This window comes from Mauremys mutica, chromosome 22, assembly GCF_020497125.1.
Source record: "Mauremys mutica isolate MM-2020 ecotype Southern chromosome 22, ASM2049712v1, whole genome shotgun sequence".
Lineage (NCBI taxonomy): Eukaryota > Metazoa > Chordata > Testudines > Geoemydidae > Mauremys > Mauremys mutica.
In genome coordinates this window covers 23,921,702-23,943,507 of record NC_059093.1, presented here as the reverse complement: position 1 = coordinate 23,943,507, position 21,806 = coordinate 23,921,702, and the positions used below count along the sequence as shown (strand labels likewise).

Genomic DNA, 21,806 nt, shown 5'->3' with positions numbered 1-21,806 from the left:
AATGTTGAGTGTTTACATTGATATCAAGCACTCCTGTATAGAGGAGCCCCTGAACATAATGGACAATGGAAATGAAAATGTTTTCCTTTTTTTAAAAAAAAGAAAGAGGGTTATAAGAGAACACTGGGGTTTGAACTGATGACTATTTGAACTGCAGTTAAGCACTCTAACACTGAGCTATACCCCCATGACAACAGGAGTATGGAATCATGATCTCCAGGACTTTGAGGGACAAACCCAGATTCATCGAGCTCCTTTGCCATTCCCAGACCACAGGTGGTTTTAAAAATGGGGTTTGATTAAACTTCTTAAATGTGGCAAACACCACAGCTTGCACACCCACCGATATAGCTTCTCCCAGTGACATAGCTGCCACCTCTTGGGAAGTGGATTAACTGCACCCACAGGAAAACTCTCTCCCATCAGCATAGAGCAGTGGTTCTCAAACTGAGAGTCAGGACCCCAAAGTGGGTCATAACCCTGTTTTAATGGGGTCGCCAGGGCTGCCATTAGACTTGTTGGTGCCTGGGGATGAAACCAAAAGTCTGAGCCCCACCACCCAGGGCTGAATCCCTCAAGCTCTGGTTTTGCCCTCCCCTAACTGGGGCAGGGCTCAGGCTTTGTCTCCTCTGCCTCTGCTCAGTGTAGAGGGGCTTGGTGCGTCTTTCTAGGGTCATGTAGTAAGTTTTTTTTTGCAAAAAGGGGTTATAGTGAAAGGAAGTTTGAGAAACCCTGGCATAGAGCCTCTGAATATGTCTAGACTTGGCTCCCTGTGGGTGATCAGACACTGGAAGTGCAGCCATGGAGACACCACACACCAGCCTTGCCTAGCAGGCAAGAATCAAACCTCCACAGACAAATGCCTGTTGCTTTCTAACCCATCTCCCTAAGCCACCACCACTTAACAAAGGGGCTTTTCTACACGATGGTTCTGTTCTCACTGAAGGGTCATTTCCAATTGTTCGCTCAGACCAGCATTAGGGGAAATGGTGCCCTGGGCAAAGCTTGTACTTTGGCACTTCCCCATTGCCCCTAGACGATCCCCCTCCCCCTTTACCGCTAGCTCCTGCACTCCCAACCCTTGCACCTCCTTCACCCCTAACTCCTGCCCCTGCTGTGCCCCCTTTGCCCTTAACTCCCTGGGCCACCAGCCATTGCCCCTATCCTGCAGCCCCTTCACATGGCTCCAGTGCTGGGGGCCCCGCACTTGTTCTCCCTTTCCCTGGGCTTTGGCATCACTAGCCCCTGCTTAGCGAGTAGGGTTCAGTGGTTCCCAAAATGTGGGGCATGACTCCTAGGGGGACACAGAGGAACATTTATGGAGTCAATGAAATCAGTTGAGCTTCTTCAGTCTCTCGCTGGAGACATTTCCCTTGTTTTTAAAGGCAAAAATCCTGATCTTTCCAATGAGCGCTGCTGCTTCAATGTTCAGTTTGGGGAGGGATTTGGCTGCACTCAGAGATCTGCCCGCGGGTTAGAATCTGCGAGCTGAAGGGTCGAACGCAAACAGCGTTTAGATGGGACCGTTAGTGCCGCCCCCGTGTGGCCAAAGTTCAGAACTGACCAGCAGAGTTTACAGCTGGAGCCTGGGATGCTCCTGAACAAACTGGGCCCAAAGCCTCTCGCGTGGGACCCTCGCTGTGCGGTAGGAGGCGGAGGGAAGCTGATTGTCAGGACTCAGGGCAGCTCCCTGCCAGGCTGAGCCGGTGTCTGTGCTAAGCTCGGCATCAATCAGATGATTCTGGGCAGTTCGGGGTCCCCGGGCTCCCACAGGAGGGTGAAGCAGGTCACCCCTGGAGCAGGTTAAAGCTGCAGGTTGACAGTGGGGTTGCTGCTCCTGTGAACAGCTGCTGTAGCACCGCCTGGGCAGGACAGGGAGAGCCAGTTATACCCCCCCCCCAGCCTGTATCGGGGGATGGGAGCACTCACACCCTGGGGACCCACCCACCAGAGATCTACTGGGGGGAGAGTGGCACCCACACACCCAGGATGTTGTGGGGGGGGACAAGGGCATCCACACTCCGGGATCCTCTGCAGAGGGACGGACACCCACACAGCCAGGATTCTGTATGGGGGGCAGAGGTACCCGGACACCTGGGTGGGGGAAGGGGGCACCGAAACAGCCGGGATCTTACCTGGCAGGACAGCGGCACCTGCAGCTCGACATGAGACGGGGGCGGGGGAAGCAGGAGCATTTCCCAGTCCCAGGCTGTCCCCGTCTGGCCAAGGCACAGAGCTCACAAGCAGAGTTTAAAGCTCCAGCTGCCAGGCCACAAAACAAGCCGGGCTCTGTGGCTGGTGCCTGTAATCCCAGCTCCTGGAGAAGCTGAGGCCGGCGGATTGCTTGAGCTCAGGAGTTCTGGGCTGTAAGGGGCTGTGCTGATCAGGTGTCCGCATTAAGTTCAGCATCAATATGGTGATCCCGGGGAAGCTTGGGGTCTCCAGGTTGCCTAAAGAGGGGTGAACCGGCCCAGGTCGGAAACGGAGCAGGTCAAAACTCCTGTGCTGATCAGTAGTGGGATCGCACCTGTGAATAGCCCTTGCAGCGTAGCCTGGGCAAGACAGTGAGACACGGTCTCTTTTTACAGGTTTCAGAGTAGCAGCCGTGTTAGTCTGTATCCGCAAAAAGAACAGGAGTACTTGTGGCACCTTAAAGACTAACAAATTTATTTTAGCATGAGCTTTCGTGAGCTGCAGCTCACTTCTTCGGATGCATAGACACCCCTACCCCGCAGAGCCTGGCTGGGGGGATGGGAGCACCCACAGGATGGGGATTCTGACTTGGGGGGAGGGACGCCCCCTGCAACACAGATCTTGAAAATAGAAACAGCGACACCCACACACCACAGATCCTGGATGGGGTCAGGGGAACCACACACGGGAGCTAGTTCATGGGGTGGGGGACACATCCTTATGCTCCGTTGCAACATTCTTAATGAGAAGAACGGGGGCATCCACACAACACGGACCCTTAACGGGCGGGGGGTCACCCACACACTCCACTATTAACCAGGAGGGATAGGGGCACCAGACACCCCCAGTAACATGGGGAACACCGACATCCACCAGATCCCTCATGGGGAGTAAGACAGAGGGGATTATAATGGGGCCCGGCGCACCCACGCACCGGGGATTGTTAAGGGTTGAAGGGACAGGGACACCCACACACACTGAGATCACGGCCTTGAAGGAACGTAAACCCTCCACAGAAGGACCTGGTCTGTTCCATGATGGCAGCCCAGCCTGGGTGAGTCAAAGTCTCTTTTTATACAGGCACGCCCCAGAGATCCTGACTAGGGGAGAGAGAGACACCCACCCCCCAGAGATCCTTAATGGTCTAGGGTGCACCCACACACCAGGGATTCTTATGGGTGGGAGGAATGGAGACAGCCAGACACACTGAGATCACTTCCTCCCAGGAGCCTGGGCCAGACAGGGAGACACAGTCCCCCTTTACAGATCTGCCAGACAACCTCCTCCCACTCCCTCCACACAATGTTCTTATTTGGAGGTGAAGCCAGGGAAATCACATGGAGGATTCTTATCTGGGGAACTGGGGGTACCCACTTACCACCTGGGATTGTTAAGGGCAGGAGGAACAGGGACTCCCACCTCTGTAGCATGGGGGTGGGTCGCCTGCTGGGATCATCGGGGCATATTTCACCTCGTCAGCTCCCTGCCATTGCCTTGGGGGCCCCTTGTTCGCTGCCTCTGGCACCCAGTTTAGCCTCCTTCCTGAGGGCTGAAACGCTTTGATCTGTCTAAGTTCTGTGGGATCAATACGTGTCATGGTGTAATTCTGTGTTATTCGGGGCTCAGACTAGCTGAGCTAATGGCCCCTTCTGCCCTTAAACGCCATGAAAACATTTCCCTGGTTTCTCCTTGCGCCTGACAGACACCACGGTGAGGGGCCCAATAGAAGATCCTGGACACAGCGCTCTGGCTCTTACTTTACTTGGGGACGTCAGCGCTTTCCTAGCAAAGCTGCTGCTAAAGCGCTGGATTTGGGGAACGGTTCGGCTCCGATTCAGAGATCTGCCTGCGGGGTGTGAACCTGCCACGAGGAGCGGGAAACGCAACCAGCAACGGGAGGCGTTGGCTGAGCTCCAGGCTGCCCCGGTTTGGCCAACGCTTAGAACTGAGCCGCGGAGTTTAAAGCTGGCGCTGGGAGGGACCTGAACACGCGGGGCATGAAGGCTCCTGCGTGTAATGCTTGTTAGGTGGGCAGCTGAGCGTAACTGATTGCCGGAATTCAGGGCTGCACCCCGGGGTGCTGAGCAGGTGTCTGTGCTCAGGTTGGCCTCACTATGATGGTTTCTGGGAAGTTTGGGGTCACCAGTCTCCCTAAAGAGAGGGGAGCCAGGCCAGAAAAGGAGGCTTTCAAAACTCTGGTACCAATTGGGCAGTGGGACTGCCCCTGTGAAGAGCCGCTGCAGCCCCGCAAGGGAGAGCCGGTCTCTCTTTATGCAGCCCCCACCCCACTCACCCATTCCTCAGGACAAGGGTTGTGCTCAAAGATCTGTGCCCCGTGTTTTCACCTCCATGTGAAGCACACAGTGCAAATAACCCTCAGCACATCAGCTCAGTTCCAGGCTCCACTTCTACCCGTTCAGGGAAGATGGTGCAGAGGAGCCCCTGGGTGGCTGTGGGCCTGGGGAGGATGGCTTTTGATTTTTCGGCCATACCGCTACGGGCAGCAAGGCCAAAAGTCAGATGGCCGACTCTCCCGTCCACCACGCTCATCAGGAGCACTTAGTCGACAGGCTCGGAGAATACGGGCATCGCCCCCCCCCCACTACCTCTCGCATGCAAAGCGAGCGCTCTGCCGCTTGAGCTAATTCCCCACAGCTGGCCTGACTCTCAGGCACCGGGCAACAAAAGGCAAGGGCTCTGTGGCCTTAAGCAGAACACAGCCTGAAATGGGGGCAGGGCGCTACCCAGAGCTGGGGAAGGGGGTCCGAGTCCCAGCCACGCTCCTTGGCACAAACACCAACGCTCCCTCCCTGGAGTGTGTCTGGGCTGAGAGTTAGCCCCTGAAACAAGCACCAAACTTCAGAAGACAACGCAGGGATAGATCACTTGACGATTGCCTGCTCTGGCCATTGCCTCTGAAGCGCCTGGCATCGGTTACTGTCAGAAGACGGGATAGTGGCCTAGCTGGACCATCGGTCTCACCCAGGAGGGCCGTTCCTATCTTCACCACTTTCCTCTAACCCAAGCAAAGCCAGGAGCAGGCCCAGCTCAGCAACTCTAGCAGGCTCCCTGGCCCCTGGCCCAGCATACAGCAAAACGACCCTGCCTCCACCAGGATAGACAGCCACCCACTCCCTCTTCCAGACCAACGCAGCCCTTCCCCGCTTTGGCTGTCTCCAAGCTGTCTGCGTGCTCTGCTCTGCTCCACGGCTGCCATGCTGCCTGAGATCAGGAGTCTGCGAGGTCTCATGGTCTCAGCTGAGCTGGTATCGCGTGCCACCCCGCCCATCTCCTCATTCCCTTCATGGACCCCTGGGATGTGAGTAATTCTGTATTTAAGTGGCTCTCCCTCCTGGCCAATGAGCTTGGCGTAGACTAGCAGGGAGGGAGGAGGAAAGGGATTGTGCTCCAGTGAGAGCTCAGAAAGAAAGGTGCAGGTCCCCCACTAGAGCCCAGCCCAGCAGAGCAAAGCAGAGCAGAGCAGAGCAGGCTGGAGAATGTGTGTCTGGGTCTGACTACTTCTCCCCTGCTCTTCCATTTGAGCTAACTTCCCCCAGCTGTCTCCAGCCTCCCAGTCAGCGCAAGAGGGAGAAGGGCCAGGGAGGAAGAGCTTTGTGCTCTGCAAGGGCTGGCTTTTTGGGAGGCCAAGCAGGGAGAGGGATGGAGGCCACTGGAGGAGCTGAGCCGGCTGACTGTCCATGGCTTCTAAGCAAAGGGCAAGAGAAGGCCCCGGGGCTGCCTTGCCGCTGGAGAATGCGGGCATTGATCCCGCTGCCTCTCGCATGCAAAGCGAGCGCTCTACCACTTGAGCTAATTCTCCTACCTTGGCAGGTGATGTCTCGATCCATCCATTCGATAATGGAGGCCACATCGTTCCCCGCGCCAGCCACTGACTCCTTCCAAAAGGGTCAGGCAAGGCAAGGCTTGCCGTCGGCCGGCTAGCTCAGTTGGTTAGAGCGTGGTGCTAATAACTCCAAGGTCATGGGTTCAAGCCCCATGCTGGCCACTTCGGGAGGGAGAGGGTGGCTTCTGCTCTTTTGGCTGACTGCTAAGGGTGGCAGACGCCAAAACCAGGTGGGCCAGGAGCGGGCAAGAGCCCTGCTGGGCGCAGGCGCTGGGGCAGGACCAAGCTCCTGACACCTCCTTGGGCTCCCCTCCCTGGGCTCCTCGCTCCACCTGCTGCCTGAAAGGAACTTGGAGACTCCGTCCACACTTGCAAGGCACATCCAGTGCTGTAACTCCCTGGCTGCAGCGCTGGCTGTGCACCCGTTCGGGTTGGGGTATAAGGAATGCAGCGCTGGTGATCCAGCGCTGCTCATCAGGTGTGGACACACACCAGCGCTTTAATTGGCCTCCAGGGAATAAGGAGGTATCCCAGAATTCCTGTTCAGCCACTCTGCTCATCAGTTTGCACTCTACTGCTCTGGCCTCAGGTGACCCGCCCTTTAAGTGCCCCGGGAATTTTAAAAATCCCCTTCCTGTTTGCTGCAGCCAGGTGTGGAGTGCAATCAGTTAATCTTTCCAGGTGACCATGCCTCCACGCGGCAAACGAGCCCCAGCATGGAGCAATGGCGAGTTGCTGGACCTCATTAGTGTTTGGGGGGAGGAAGCTGTGCAGTCCCAGCTGCGCTCCAGCTGTAGGAATTATGATATCTTTGAGCAGGTATCAAGGTCCATGCTGGATAGGGGCCATGATCGGGACGCGCTGCAATGCAGGGTTAAAGTAAAGGAGCTGCGGAGTGCCTATTACAAAGCCCGCGAGGGGAACCGCCGATCTGGCGCTGCCCCCACGACCTGCCGTTTTTACAGGGAGATGGACGCGATACTTGGGGTGACCCCACTGCCAATCCGAGGACCACGATGGACACTTCTGAGCAGGGTGGGGGACAGGAGCAGCAGGAGGAGGCGGGGGGGTGGAAACCACGAGTGAAGCTACTGGGATGGGGGAAGACACCCCAGAGTCCCAGGAGGCATGCAGCCAGGAGCTCTTCTCAAGCCAGGAGGAAGGAAGCCAATCGCAGCAGCCAGCAGTTGCTGAAGGACAAACAGAGGAGCGAGTTACCAGTAAGCGTCTTTTATTTTCAGGGTGGAAATGTTTCAGGAGAGGAGGGGGGGTTAGGGCTGCATACATGCATGCCTAGATGTGGAATAGCCCATTGATGTAGTCTATCACGTCGCGGTAATCGGCTGCAGTAATCTCCTTAAAAGTTTCAGCCAGAGCGTGGGCAATGTGCCTACGCAGGTTTATAGGGAGAGCCACTGTGGTCCTTGTCCCAGTCAGGCTAACTCGTCCACGCCACTGTGCCGCGAGGGGTGGGGGGACGATTGCTGCACACAGGCAAGCTGCATAGGGGCCAGGGCAGAATCCGCATTGCTGTAGAAGACCTTCCCGCTCTTCCCTAGTGACCCGCAGCAGGGAGATATCTTCCAGGAGTAACTCCTGTGGAAAATGTTGGGAGACTGTTTAGTGCAGATCCCCCATGCAGCTGTTTGCTGTCCCCAATGCACAGAAACCCCTGCACAGCCCTGAAGCAATCTCAGTACCCCTTACTCACCATTTCCTGTCTCCTGTTGTGTTATGTGTGGTCTTATTTGGTATGGGAAAAGAATGCTAAAGTGAACACTGAAAACTCCTTCAGTGTGTGGGAATTACTGTTTGGATGAGATAATTAACAATGCTACCCTGTTAAATGTTGCCATTTTTGCCTTCAAGAAGTGACCTTGACTGCTGGACGGCCCAGATCTACCACAGCACAGAGACTACAGAATCTGAGGAAAAAGCCTCGAAAAACCAGGGAAGACAGGCTGAAAACAGTTATTGATCACTCTGCTTGAGAGAGTAAACAGCTGCAGGAGTAGGAGAGAAAGGGAAAGCAGGATCCACCAGAGGGACAGCAGGATCCGCCAGAGACATTGGTGGAGAAACACTGTGGCAAAGAGGAAAAGCACAGGCCAGCTGCTAGGCATCCTGGCACGCCAAGCGGACTCTCTCCAGGCACTCGTAGCCATGCAGGCAGAGCAGTCCCGTGCTGCCCCACAGCCCCCCCCGTCCCAAATTTTATTCTTTTCTGCCCCAATGTTAGCTCCAAACCCCCTTCCACAGCATCCAGGTTCTTACCACCACCAGCTGCCTCCAACACCTGTACGTTCACCAACCAGCCCTGAGAACTATGACCCTTACACTCTGCACTCAACCCCCATCACCATGCAGTATATGCACCCTGAAGTGCAGCAGCCATTGCACAGCACTGCAGACAGGACATATGCAAACTTGTGACTGTAGAAGCAGCAAAGAATCCTGTGGCACCTTATAGACTAACAGACGTTTTGCAGCATGAGCTTTCGTGGGTGAATACCCACTTCTTCGGATGCAAGCAGTGGAAATGTCCAGGGGCAGGTGTGTATATATAAGCAAGCAAGAAGCAAGCTGGAGATAACGAGGTTAGATCAATCAGGGAGGATGAGGCCCTGTTCCAGCAGCTGAGGTGTGAAAACCAAGGGAGGAGAAACTGGTTCTGTAATTGGCAAGCCATTCACAGTCTTTGTTTAGTCCTAAGCTGATGGTGTTAAATTTGCAGATGAACTGGAGCTCAGCAGTTTCTCTTTGAAGTCTGGTCCTAAAGTTTTTTTGCTGTAGGATGGCCACCTTAAAATCTGCTATTGTGTGGCCAGGGAGGTTGAAGTGTTCTCCTACAGGTTTTTGTATATTGCCATTCCTAATGTCTGATTTGTGTCCATTTATCCTTTTCCTTAGAGACTGTCCAGTTTGGCCGATGTACATAGCAGAGGGGCATTGCTGGCATATGATGGCATATATTACATTGGTGGACGTGCAGGTGAATGAACCGGTGATGGTGTGGCTGATCTGGTTAGGTCCTGTGATGGTGTTGCTGGTGTAGATATGTGGGCAGAGTTGGCATCGAGGTTTGTTGCATGGGTTGGTTCCTGAGCTAGAGTTACTATGGTGCGGTGTGCAGTTGTTGGTGAGAATATGCTTCAGGTTGGCAGGTTGTCTGTGGGCGAGGACTGGCCTGCCACCCAAGGCCTGTGAAAGTGTGGGATCATTGTCCAGGATGGGTTGTAGATCCCTGATGATGCGTTGGAGGGGTTTGAGCTGGGGACTGTATGTGATGGCCAGTGGAGTCCTGTTGGTTTCTTTCTTGGGTTTGTCTTGCAGTAGGAGGCTTCTGGGTACACATCTGGCTCTGTTGATCTGTTTCCTTATTTCCTTGTGTGGGTACTGTAGTCTTGAGAATGCTTGGTGGAGATTTTCTAGGTGTTGGTCTCTGTCTGCGGGGTTAGAGCAGATACGGTTGTACCTCAGTGCTTGGCTGTAGACAATGGATCTTGTGGTGTGCCCGGGATGGAAGCTGGAGGCATGAAGGTAGGCATAGCGGTCGGTAGGTTTTCGGTATAGGGTGGTGTTAATGTGACCACCACTTATTTGCACCGTAGTGTCTAGGAAGTGGACCTCCCGTGTAGGTAGGTCCAGGCTGAGGTTGATGGAGGGGTGGAAGCTGTTGAAATCATGGTGGAATTTTTCCAGAGTCTCCTTCCCATGGGTCCAGATGATGAAGATGTCATCAATGTAGCGTAGGTAGAGAAGGGGCGTGAGTGGACGGGAGCTGAGGAAGCGTTGTTCCAGGTCGGCCATAAAAATATTGGCATATTGTGGGGCCATGCGGGTGCCCATAGCGGTGCCACTGATCTGGAGATATATATTGTCATTAAATTTGAAATAGTTGTGTGTGAGGATAAAGGCACAGAGCTCAGCAACCAGTTGTGCTGTGGCATCATCAGGGATACTGTTCCTGATAGCTTGTATTCCATCAGTGTGTGGGATGTTTGTGTAGAGAGCCTCTACATCCATGGTGGCTAGGATGGTGTTTTCTGGAAGGTCACCAATGCACTGTAGTTTCCTTAGGAAATCAGTGGTGTCACGGAGATAGCTGGGAGTGCTGGTAACATAGGGTCTGAGTAGAGAGTCCACATATCCAGACAGTCCTTCAGTGAGAGTTCCAATGCCAGAGATGATGGGGCGTCCAGGATTTCCGGGTTTGTGGATCTTGGGTAGTAGATAGAATAACCCTGGTCGGGGCTCTAAGGGTATGTTGATTTGTTCCGGTGCTAGTGTAGGGAGTGTCCTGAGTAGATGGTGCAGTTTCTTAGTGTATTCCTCAGTGGGATCTGAGGGAAGTAGCCTGTAAAATTTGGTGTTGGAGAGTTGTCTGGCGGCCTCCTTTTGGTAGTCAGACCTGTTCATGATGACAACAGCACCTCCTTTATCAGCCTCTTTGATTATAATGTCAGGATGGTTTCTGAGGCTGTGGATGGCATTGCGTTCTGCACGACTTAGGTTGTGAGGCAAGCGATGTTGTTTTTCCACAATTTCTGCCTGTGCACGTCGGCGGAAGCATTCAATGTATAGGTCCAGACTGTCATTTCGACCCTCAGGAGGAGTCCATGTGGAGTTCTTCTTCTTGTGCTGTTGGTGGGAGGGTAACTGTGTATCAGTGCGCTGTTCAGTGTTGTCCTGGAAGTATTCTTTGAGTCGGAGACGGCGAAAGTAGGCTTCCAGATCGCCGCAGAACTGTATCATGTTGGTGGGGGTGGCAGGGCAGAAAGAGAGTCCCCGAGATAGGACAGACTGTTCTTCTGGGCTGAGTGTGTGGCTGGATAGATTGACGATATTGCTGGGTGGGTTAGGGGTATCACGGTTGTGGCCCCATGTGGCAGGTAGGAGTTTAGACAGCTTACAGTCCTTTTTCCATTTTAGAGAGGTGAAGTGGGTAATGTAGATCTCCTGTCTTTCAATAGAGTTACTGAAAGTTTGGGTGTTAAGAGCTGATAGGTCAGTGGTCCAGTCCCCTCAATACGGTTTCACCATTTCCACTCGCTAAACTCCCTCCCACCCAACTGGGCTCCTGGAGCAGGGGACTGAGCCTGAGCCCAGACACGGACACTGCAACTTTACTCCAGACCAAGCTGCGTGATCCTGATTAATCCGACACGGGCCAGCCGAGAATGTTTCATTGCACTGGAGATGTAGCCTAATGTTACGTCTACACTGTGATTAACACACCCAGGGCACCTGTCCCAAAGCCCGGGTCAGCTGACTCAGGGTTATGGAGCTGGGGCTGCAAGACTATAAAATTACAATGCAGACAAATGGGCTTGAGCCCAACCTCTGAGGCCCCACGAGGGGTGAGGGTTTCTGAACCCAGGCTTCAGTGTGAACACAAATATCTGCACCACAGTTTTTAGCCCCTCAGCTTTACGTCCAGGAGCCCAAGTCAGATGACCCAGGCCAGCCCTGCTGCCATCTTTATCCCAGGAGAGATGGACTCTAAGAGTACGTCTCCACTGCAATGTAAGCCCAGGTGTGGCACGCTGTGCTCAAAGCAGCACCTGGAAGCCCCATATTCACCACTCTCATATAATGATGCCATGGTTTGTACAAAGTCTGCCTGGTGAAGTATCATTTCAAAAGTCTTGATCTGTTGAACATTAATATCATGTTGGCTTGTGTGTGCTCGCATTGGTTGGGAAGTTATGAAGTTTTGCTCTGTGTGCGTTACTGAAATATGTTATGAGGTTGGGAAATACCCCCCACCAGCCTTTCAGGTGCGACAAGGGAGGCGCCAGACTCGCTGCTGGCCCATTGAAGGGATCCACACTCCAAAGGACTATCCCAGGAACCGTGTACAATGCAGGCTTCTCCGAGATAGCACAGAGACAATGGACACTGCTTGACTCACATCATAGCAAAGGAGCTTCCTAGCAAATTGGAAGAAACTATGAAAGAGAGGAAGAGACATCATGACTTGGCCTCTCTCCCCCACAACTCAGCAGCTGGAAACACACCTGGAGGACAAAGACTGAACTGAACTGACTCAGAAATCAGAAGAGAATAATAACAATAATACTTGCAAACCAAAGTCCCCAAACAGACTAGTATTGGTTTTTCAGCAGAAAATTTGCAGTTTGGGGAATTTTGTTTTCTCAGTCAGACTTTGCCAAGGGAAGCAGGGAGAAAATGTTTGAGTTGCCTCCTTCAGAGCAGCTTGGCCTAGACACTAGCTCTGGTTCACTGCTCTGGCCTTGCTCGGGGTGAGGGTATTTTAATAATTTGGGCAGGTCCCAGGGTGTTTGGGGGAGATGATGAGGATGTTCCCTTTTGAGATAAAAACTAAGAAATACAGCACTAGAGAATTTTTTTTTAAAGAAATCTGGGATTTAGACATTTTATTTTAAGCAAGGGAGTTCTGAGTTTCTGTTTGCAAGAAGGAACATTGTTTGATCTGTCATTGTACCAAAAGGGGACATGGTTGTCTACAAAGGAGGGGGTGATGACTAAATGCATCCGATGAGGATGGGATTCGAACCCATGCGTGCAGAGCACAATGGATTAGCAGTCCATCACCTTAACCACTCGGCCACCTCATCTGAGCTGTCAAGCAAAAGACAGGAATAGAAATCTAAGGCCAGCAGAGCTAGGGACAATAAGGAGATTTTAAATACTAAGCGGAAGCAGAAGCTGAATGAGCTCCCCCCTCACACCTAGTGAGGAGCTGGGGGAAAGACTTCAGGAACAGACCGTGTTTGCACAGACACACGTACTCTGCCTAGGTATGCAGCATGATGGGGCCACTTTCCCAAAATTACCAGTTTTGGTGGTGTTGGGTTACAAATCACTTTAGGATTGAGTGGAATGAAATGTTATTATCCTTCCTGCATGAGTGAGGGGCAGCAGAACATACCTAGTTGGTCCTGATGGAGGGGTAGGTGGGTGAGGAATAGCTTTTATTGGACTTTGTAGAAGTGATTGAGAACATCACCCTAAACCAGTGGTCCCCAAACATTTCACACTGTGCCCTCTTAGCCATGGCTGTGGCCCCGCGGAAGCTGCAGTCAAGAACCGAGGCTGGGAGTGGGGCTGTTGCTTGCTGGGGAGAGGGGTGCAGACAGGGGTTAGGGGGTCGAGGCCGAGCAGGGAGTCAGACCCCCAGGCTGAGGGTGGGGTTGGGGAAGAGCTGGGGCAGAGTGGAGCTGAGTGCTGCTCCCTCCATGGGGGCTGGCTCGGACCCTGAGGTGCCCCCATGAATGTTCCTCTGTGTCCCCCTAGGAGTCATTCCCCACATTTTGGGGACCACTGAACCCTACTCGCTAATCAGGGGCTAGTGATGCCAAAGCCCAGGGAAAGGGAGAACAAGTGTGGGGGCTCCAGCACTGGAACCATGTGAATGGGCTGCCTGAGAGGGGCAATGGCTGGTGGCCCAGGGAGTTAAGGGCAAAGGGGGCACAGGAGGGGGCAGGAGTTAGGGAGGTGCAAGGGCTGGGAGTGCAGAAGCTAGCGGTAAAGGGGGAGTGGAGATCGTCCAGGGGCAACGGGGAAGTGCCAAAGTACAAGCTTTGCCCAGGGCACCATTTTCCCTAATGCTGGTCTGAGCAAACAATTGGCAATGACCCTTCAGTGAGACCAGAACCATCGTGTAGAAAAGCCCCTTTGTTAAGTGGTGGTGGCTGAGGGCTTAGGGAGATGGGTTAGAAAACAACGGGCGTCTTTCTGTGGAGGTTGGATTCTTGCCTGCTAGGCAAGGCTGGTGCGTGGTGTCTCCATGGCTGCACGTTCAGTGTCTGATCTGCCACAGGGAGCAAAGTCTAGACATATTCAGAGGCTCTATGCCAGGGTTTCTCCAACTTCTTTTCACTGCAACCCCCTTCTGCTAAAAAAAACCTTATTACATGGCCCTGGAAAGAGGGACCAAGCCCCTCCACACTGGGCAGAGGCAGGGGACACAAAGCCTGAGCCCTGCCCCAGTTGGGGGAGGGCAAAACCAGAGCTTGAGGGATTCAGCCCTGGGTGGTGGGGCTCAGACTTCTGGCTTCAGCCCCAGGCCCCAACAAATCTAATGCCAGCCCTGGCGACCCCATTAAAACAGGCTCACATCCCACTTTAGGGTCCTGACACACAGTTTGAGAACCACTGCTCTATGCTGAGGGGAGAGAGTTTTCCTGGGGGTGCAGTTAATCCACTTCCCAAAGAGGTGGCAGCGATGTCAGTGGGAGAAGCTATATCGGTGGGTGTGCAAGCTGTGGTGTTTACCACATTTAAGAAGTTTAATCAAACCCCATTTTTAAAACCACCTGTGGTTTGGGAATGGCAAAGGACCTCGATGAAGCAGGGTCTGTCCTTCAAAGTGCTGGACATCACAGTTCCATACTCCTGTTGTCATGGGGATATTGCTCAGTGTTACAGTGCTTGACTGCAGTTTATGTAGTCTTCAGTTCAAACCCCCATGTTTTCTTATAACCCTTTTTCTTTTTTTTTAAAAAAGGAAAAAATTTCCATTTCCATTCTCCATTATGTTCAGGAGCTCCACTATACGGGAGTGCTTGATATCAATGTAAACACTCAACATTTCGCTGTCCAAATGCATAAAAACCTAGCAAAGCTGTTCATCAGCTGAAATCAGTTCCAGTCCTCTAAGTGTCTAGTTTATGTTTTCATCAGTTAAACAAAGGGATCATATGAATGTACATTTGCAGATCCCTCTTCTCCTGGAGCTGTGCTGTGCAGAAGAACAAGAGCCACATCCAGCTGCAGTTCAGGAATCTGATGACCAAAGAGCCACGAAGTGTTCTGAGGGCTGGAGAAAAATGCCTTCTAGTGAGCTATTGAACGAGCTCAACCTGTTTAGCTTATCAAAAGAAGATTGAAAGGTGACTTCATTGAAGTGTTGAAGGGCCTTAATGGAGACAAAAGATTGGGTATTAAAGGGCTTTTTAATCGAGGAGAGAAAGGCATAACAAGACCCAATGGCTGGAAGGTGAAAAGAGACAAATTCATATTAGGAATAAGACACAAATATTCAACAGCGAGGATGATTCACCGCAGGAACAAGCTACCAAGGAAAGTGGTGGATTCACCATCTCCTGATGTCATCTAAAGGAGACTGTTATGTCCTAGGGGCAGCCGGTGTAGGAAGCAATCACTTGAGGCCAGAGAGCAGACAGCTAACCAAAACCTCCATTTTATTTACAGACACAGAGAGCTCACTCAGCCGGTTGAAACCAGCTGAGCTATCCCTTAATAGTCTAACTCAGTTGCCATAGTAACAAAACCCATGACAACCAAATACACAACATATTCCTCCCCCCCTAATAAGAACATCCCCAAAATAAAACACACACTAAACTAGAGAAGGAGGGTAGACTGCCTCCATTCCCGGCTAAACCCTGGGGATTATTTTGCCCCATAACCGTGGGTTCGCCCTAACTAAAGATCCAGCCGATGAGGAGGCCTTCTGTCTCTAGGTGGATTACGGCGAACTTCTGGTGTTGTTGCACCCGAAAGTACTAGGGGCTCAGGGTCCGCAGCACGAATAGGTGAGGAGGTGGTATCAGCTCGTGCTGGGCAAAGGGGTATCTCAGCTGCCGGCGGTAATGGAGGAGAACAGTCAGGAACAGGTGACTCATGATTCGGTGTCTCACCAGGAGGGGTGAAGTCAGACCCCTCAACTGCAGATGCGTCCTGAAGACTGGCATGACCTGGCAACAGCTGATCTACATGTCGCCGCCAGGTAAGATTCTCTGCAGTCCGGACTGTATAGGAAACAGGTCCTGTTTGAGTGATGACTGTGGCCGGGACCCATTTAGCTCTGGAAGTATAATTCCGAGCCAAAACTGGCTGTCCTGGGCTAAAGGTTCGGTCTTTTGCTCTGGGTGCCTGTCTGATGACTTGATATTGCTGCTGATGTTGCACAGTTTGTCTGGGTTCAGAAGGTTTCAGCAGATCAAAGCAAGTGCGCAGCTGTCGTCCCATCATTAGAAAGGCTGGGGAAGCCTGGGCCGTAGCATGAGGTGTGTTTCTATAGGAAAGTAAGAAGGTATCCAGACGCTTTTGAATGGAGTGTTGTCCCTTTGCTGATTTCAAAGCGTTTTTCATTGTCTGCACAAATCTTTCAGCTAATCCGTTGGTGGACGGATGATATGGTGCTGACGTGATGTGGTGTATCCCATTTGCCTTCATAAAATTTTGAAACTCCTGAGAGACGAACTGCGGTCCGTTGTCGCTCACAAGTTGTTCTGGCAGACCAAAACGACTAAAGAGTCCTCGTAGTTTTTGAATAGTACTCTCTGCAGTAGTGGACTGCATTATAGAGACTTCTGGCCATTTAGAATGGGCATCTATTGCCACCAAGAACATGCTTCCTTCAAGGGGGCCAGCAAAGTCAATGTGAATACGTTGCCACGGGTTTTCAGGCCAGTCCCATGGGTGTAGGGGTGCCAACTGGGGTGCATTTCTTACACCCTGACATGACATACAAGCTTTTGCCTTCTCTTCAATAGCACTGTCCAATCTAGGCCACCAAAAATAGCTTCGTGCAATTTTCTTCATGCGCACTATTCCACAGTGACCGGAATGTAGCTGTTCTAACATCTGTGATCTCAGGGGTGGTGGAATAATGACACGCCTCCCCCACAACAAACAACCAGATTGGACCGATAACTCCGTCCGCCTGGACATGTAGGGAACAAGGTCGGGTGAGACCGGAGAGGTTTGTCGAGATTTTCCATGCATCACCAGGTCCATAACTTGGGATAATACTGGGTCAACGCGGGTTGCCTTCTTTATCTGAGTAGCAGTGATGGGTGTATTCTCTACCTGTTCAAAGTAGAAGATTTCCTTTTGGGCACTATCTTGATGTTTGACCGGTAAAGGCAACCTTGAGAGGCCATCTGCATTGCCGTGCAGAGTGGATTTCCGATATTTGATTTCATATGTGTGTGCAGAAAGTATCAATGCCCAACGTTGCATACGACTAGCAGCTAATGGGGGAATGCCTGTGTAGGGTCCAAAAATTGATGTCAGAGGTCGATGGTCTGTAAGAAGAGTAAACTTTCGCCCAAACAGGTACTGATGAAACTTCCTAATTCCAAAAACAATTCCTAATGCATCACGTTCGATTTGGGCGTAGTTAGTTTCTGCTTTGCTTAGAGTGCGTGAAGCAAAAGCAATAGGTCTTTCTTCTCCCGAAGGCATAATGTGTGACACGACCGCTCCCACTCCATAAGGGGAAGCATCGCAGGCCAATTGCAGGGGTAAGGATGGATCAAAGTGCGTTAGAACTTCAGAATTTAACAATGCATCCTTAGCTTTGTTAAATGCAACATCACAGGCTTCAGTCCACTTCCAGGCCTTGTTCTGCCCAAGGAGCTCATGAAGTGGTTTTAGCAGTGTGGCTAACTGTGAGATGAACTTTCCATAATAGTTCAGTAGTCCTAGAAATGAGCGCAGCTGGCTTACATTTCGAGGTGGGGGAGCCTCCACAATAGCTTTAACTTTTGCAGGGGCCTTATGAAGACCTGCAGAATCGATGATGTGTCCCAAATATTCAACAGAGGGCTTGAAGAATTCACACTTGTCTTTGCGAACTCGTAGGCCATACTCTTCCAGTCTTTGTAGGGTAGCCTCTAAATTCTTTAAGTGATCCTCTTCATTTCTTCCAGTGACCAGGATATCATCCAGATAGCACTGAACTCCTGACAAGCCACACAAGATCTGGTCCATAGCCCTCTGGAACAGGGCGGGAGCCGATGTGATTCCGAAGGGTAGGCGACAGTATCGATAAAGCCCCTTATGAGTCACAATAGTCAACAGTTCTTGGGACTTTTCATCGACGTGCATCTGTAAATATGCTTGACTCAGATCAATCTTACTGAACTTTTGTCCCCCAGCCAGGCCTGCGAAGAGGTCATCGATGCGGGGAAGCGGGTATTGCTCTGCACACAACACTGGGTTGACAGTGACTTTAAAATCACCGCAAATCCGGAGAGAGCCATCTTTCTTCACTATTGGAACGATAGGAGTGGCCCATGAGCTATGGGTAACTGGTATTAGGACTCCATTGGTGACCAGGCGCTCCAGGTCTGCTTCAACTTTGGCCTGATGGCATATGGCACAGTTCGGGCTTTCAGATATTTTGGTGGACTGCCAGGTTTAATGTTCAATGTCACAGTGATTCCCTTCATACTTCCCAAATCATCTCCAAAAACAGCAGCATGTTTCCTTAGTATAGGGGTTAGACTGGTTTCTTCTTTAGTCATCCGGTGCACTTCTGCCCAGTTCAGCTGAATCTTCCCAAGCCAAGACCTACCCATTAAGGCTGGGTAGTTACCTCTCACCACAAACAGTGGCAATTTAGCCGCCCGTCCATTGAGCTCCACCTTAACATCAATAGTGCCCAACATGGGCACAGCTTCACCTGTATACGTCTTCAGAACAGTTTTTGTTGCCTTAAGCGGAAGATGCTGTAGCTTTTCCTTATAAACAGTCTCAGGAACCAGCGAGACAGCTGCACCGGTGTCTAGTTCCATGCGTATAGGTTTGCCCTCCAATAAGGGGGTTACCCAGTATTCATGTGAGCCTGCTGCCAAAGACAAAACATGCAGTGGCACTTCCTCTTGTGAGGAGGTGTCACCTTGATCATCCTGGGTCTGCTCTAGGGTATGCAAGGTTCCTCTTTTTGTCGGCCAGACCACAGGCCTCTTTTTCTTTTGTTTACAGGCACACTCAATGTGTCCCTTTTTGCCACAGTGTCGACACACCAGGTCCTTACACCAGCATTCTGATGCCTGGTGACCCAGCTTACCACAGCGGTAACATTCTTGACTCTGCACAGTTTTGTGGGTCGGTTCTTGTGACACCTTTTGCACCCTAGGGGGTGCACCGATGTATTGTGCCTCCCTTGTAGCCAGTTCCATGGAGACAGCAATATCAACAGCCTTCTGTAATGTAAGCTGAGCCTCTGTCAGTAGGCGCTTCCGTATAGCTTCACTGCAGAGGCCACACACTAACCTGTCACGCAGGGCATCATTTAACATCTCTTTAAATTCACAGTGTTCTGCTAGCTTTTTTAAAATGGCTACAAATTGTACAACTGTTTCATCTTCCTTTTGGTCTCTTTTGTGGAACCTATATCTTTCAGCAATTACCAGTGGTTTTGGGGAGAAATGAGACCCCAGGATTTCCACAATATCACTGTAAGATTTAGTCTCAGGCTTAACAGGGTGTAGTAAGCTTTGTAGCAGAGAGTAGGTTTTAGCCCCTACAACAGTTAAGAATATTGGCACCTTCTTCGCTTCTGTAATGTCATTTGCAATACCAAAAAGCTCAAAATGCTCAGTATACACATGCCACTGCTCTGTATTCTCATCAAAAGGCTCCAGGGGCCTGGTCAGAGTAGCCATGATTTTTAGTTTCACTTTCACAGTCACTGCAAACAAGCAGCTTTTTTTCTTTGTTTGGTCTTTACCTTGACTTCTACTTCCTTCTGTTACTGGAGCAGCACCAGGATCCCATCCTCGTCACCAGTGTTATGTCCTAGGGGCAGCCGGTGTAGGAAGCAATCACTTGAGGCCAGAGAGCAGACAGTTAACCAAAACCTCCATTTTATTTACAGACACAGAGAGCTCACTCAGCCGGTTGAAACCAGCTGAGCTATCCCTTAATAGTCTAACTCAGTTGCCATAGTAACAAAACCCATGACAACCAAATACACAACAGAGACTAGATGCCTTTCTGGAATGTGTTTGCCCCAAAAGTAGCTCTGGTGTCATACAGGAGGCCTATGATATGCAGGGGGTCAGATTAGATGCTCTAATGGTCTCTTCTGGCCATAAAGTCGACTAATTTCTGAAAAACTGAGTGTAGCATTGGGAGCAGTGTTCAATGTTTTCCTGTCTAGCTGGCTTGCTTCCTAGAACAAACACTCCTTGAGTGGGGTGATCCACAGGGAGTAGCTCAAACCTCCAAAGTGCCTGGGCAGGGGCAGGACATTAGCACAGCAAGGGACGGGTGTGGCAGTGACATCACAAAGGCTTTTTGCAGGACCTCAGACTGTTGGTCAAAGGTGGGGGGGAGGTGGTGACCTCACAGAGAGATGCTGACATCAGCCAGGCAGGACAGGGGCGAGGGGCCAGGGAAACCTCAGAGACCCCTGTGGCTTTGCTTCAGCAAGTCTCCTTCTCCAGGTCTCTCTTTGAGGACTGAGGGAGTATTCGGGTTCACGGACGTGAGCGCCAGGAGGAACCTCTTTCGAGTTTTCTCCTTCCCTTTAGTGATTTTACTAGAAAACAGCCGTCCCTGTTTAGAAGGTAAGAGCCTCCTTGAGGTTTGAAACCTGTTCAGTCTGATCCATCTGGTGACAGTTGAATTCTAGGCATGGAAAACACGAGCTTAAGGAGGCAGAATTTTATTGTGCACCTGGGATTTTGTCCTTAGAATCACTGGGGACATTAGGGTTTGTCCTTTTGGTTTCACCTTTTCCTCCATCCATCCCTCCCTCCTTTCTCTTTGTCTCTTGCTTCTTTTGTCCTTTCTCCTGTTCCCCTCCCAACACCAGGAGGGGTGTGCGTATGTGTCTCAGGGGAATGCTCTGCAGCTCCCACTGTGGGAGGTCCACCTGAAAATGTGGGGCTGAAATAGTGCTCGGGCAGTGATCCCCACCGGTGACCTGGGCCATCCTTTGGGCGAGAACCCTCAGCCTCCCGTCCTCAGTCTCTACCCTGATTGGCTGAGCAGGAGGTTATTGACAGGGAGGAGACTCAGGTCCTTGTTGTTCTCTTTTAAGCCCAAGGAAATAAGTCATAACCAGTCATATGTTTGATGAATTTTGCTGCTCCTCTGCATTAATTGTCTCTGAGCAGTTCATGATTCTCTCTAACATTGCAGTTCTCCTCAAATACTTGTGGAATATTTATTGTGCACTGTTGTTGGTCTGGAGCTCATCTGAGAGCACTTTATTCAGGTCATTCAGTGTCTGAAATTCAAGATCCGATGGTTAGTTTGAAAATCAGGGCTCTTGGGTCCTATTCCCAACTCTGCCACTGGCTGGCTGTGTGACTTAAGACAAGTCAATTCTCCTTTCTCAGCCTTAGCTTCTTCCTCTTTCAAGTAGGGATAATAATGATCCGCTCCTACCTACCTCACGGTGGGTGGGGATCCATTGGAGAGTGTCACTAGGAGTAGTGCATAATATGCGGTGTCCTATCACATTTACTCAGAGCAGATTATGACATAATAGAATAGCTGAAATAGTCTATTTGATTTGTATTTTTTTATTTTGAAATTGTTAAGAGCAGCAATTACTTAGCTCAGACTGAAGCATCTTATCTAATGTTTGAGATCTAAGTGTCTCCTCTTTGTGTGCGATGAGACAATTTAACACACTGTGACAAACAGGAGATGCTTTTGTTTTGCAACAAAATCTTTTTGCAAAGAACTTTCATCTCACTTGTTTTGATTTCGAGAAACAAACTGCCTTAGTCTGAAGGGGATTTTCTGACAGAAATGGTTTCAATGAAATTTCCCCACCATCTCGATTCCTGGGCTCTATCCCTTTCTCTGGGTTTTTTGTCCATTAGAACAGGAGTCAGGACTGTTGGCTTCTCTTTCTGGCTCTGCCACCAGCTTGCTGTGTAGGCCCTTGGGTAGGTCACTTCCCTTCTCTGTACTTCAGGCTTCTCCCCATCTGTCCAATGAGAACAGGGACAGTTCTCGAACTCTGGGCAGTCATTTTCAGCCGGGCCCCGGCAGGGATAACTAAAAA

The 21,806-nt window shown here is 51.1% G+C and overlaps 3 non-coding genes across 3 annotated transcripts; 1 reads left to right on the top strand and 2 right to left on the bottom strand.

Moving 5' to 3' along the window:
- Positions 1–5,940: 5,940 nt before the first annotated feature.
- On the bottom strand, positions 5,941–6,013 carry TRNAA-UGC. The gene has a single exon. It is a non-coding gene; the product is annotated as a tRNA-Ala (tRNA).
- Positions 6,014–6,125: 112 nt separating this feature from the next.
- Positions 6,126–6,199, top strand: TRNAI-AAU. The gene has a single exon. It is a non-coding gene; the product is annotated as a tRNA-Ile (tRNA).
- A 6,358-nt stretch (positions 6,200–12,557) lies between these two features.
- Positions 12,558–12,639, bottom strand: TRNAS-GCU. The gene has a single exon. It is a non-coding gene; the product is annotated as a tRNA-Ser (tRNA).
- Between the last annotated feature and the right edge of the window lie 9,167 nt (positions 12,640–21,806).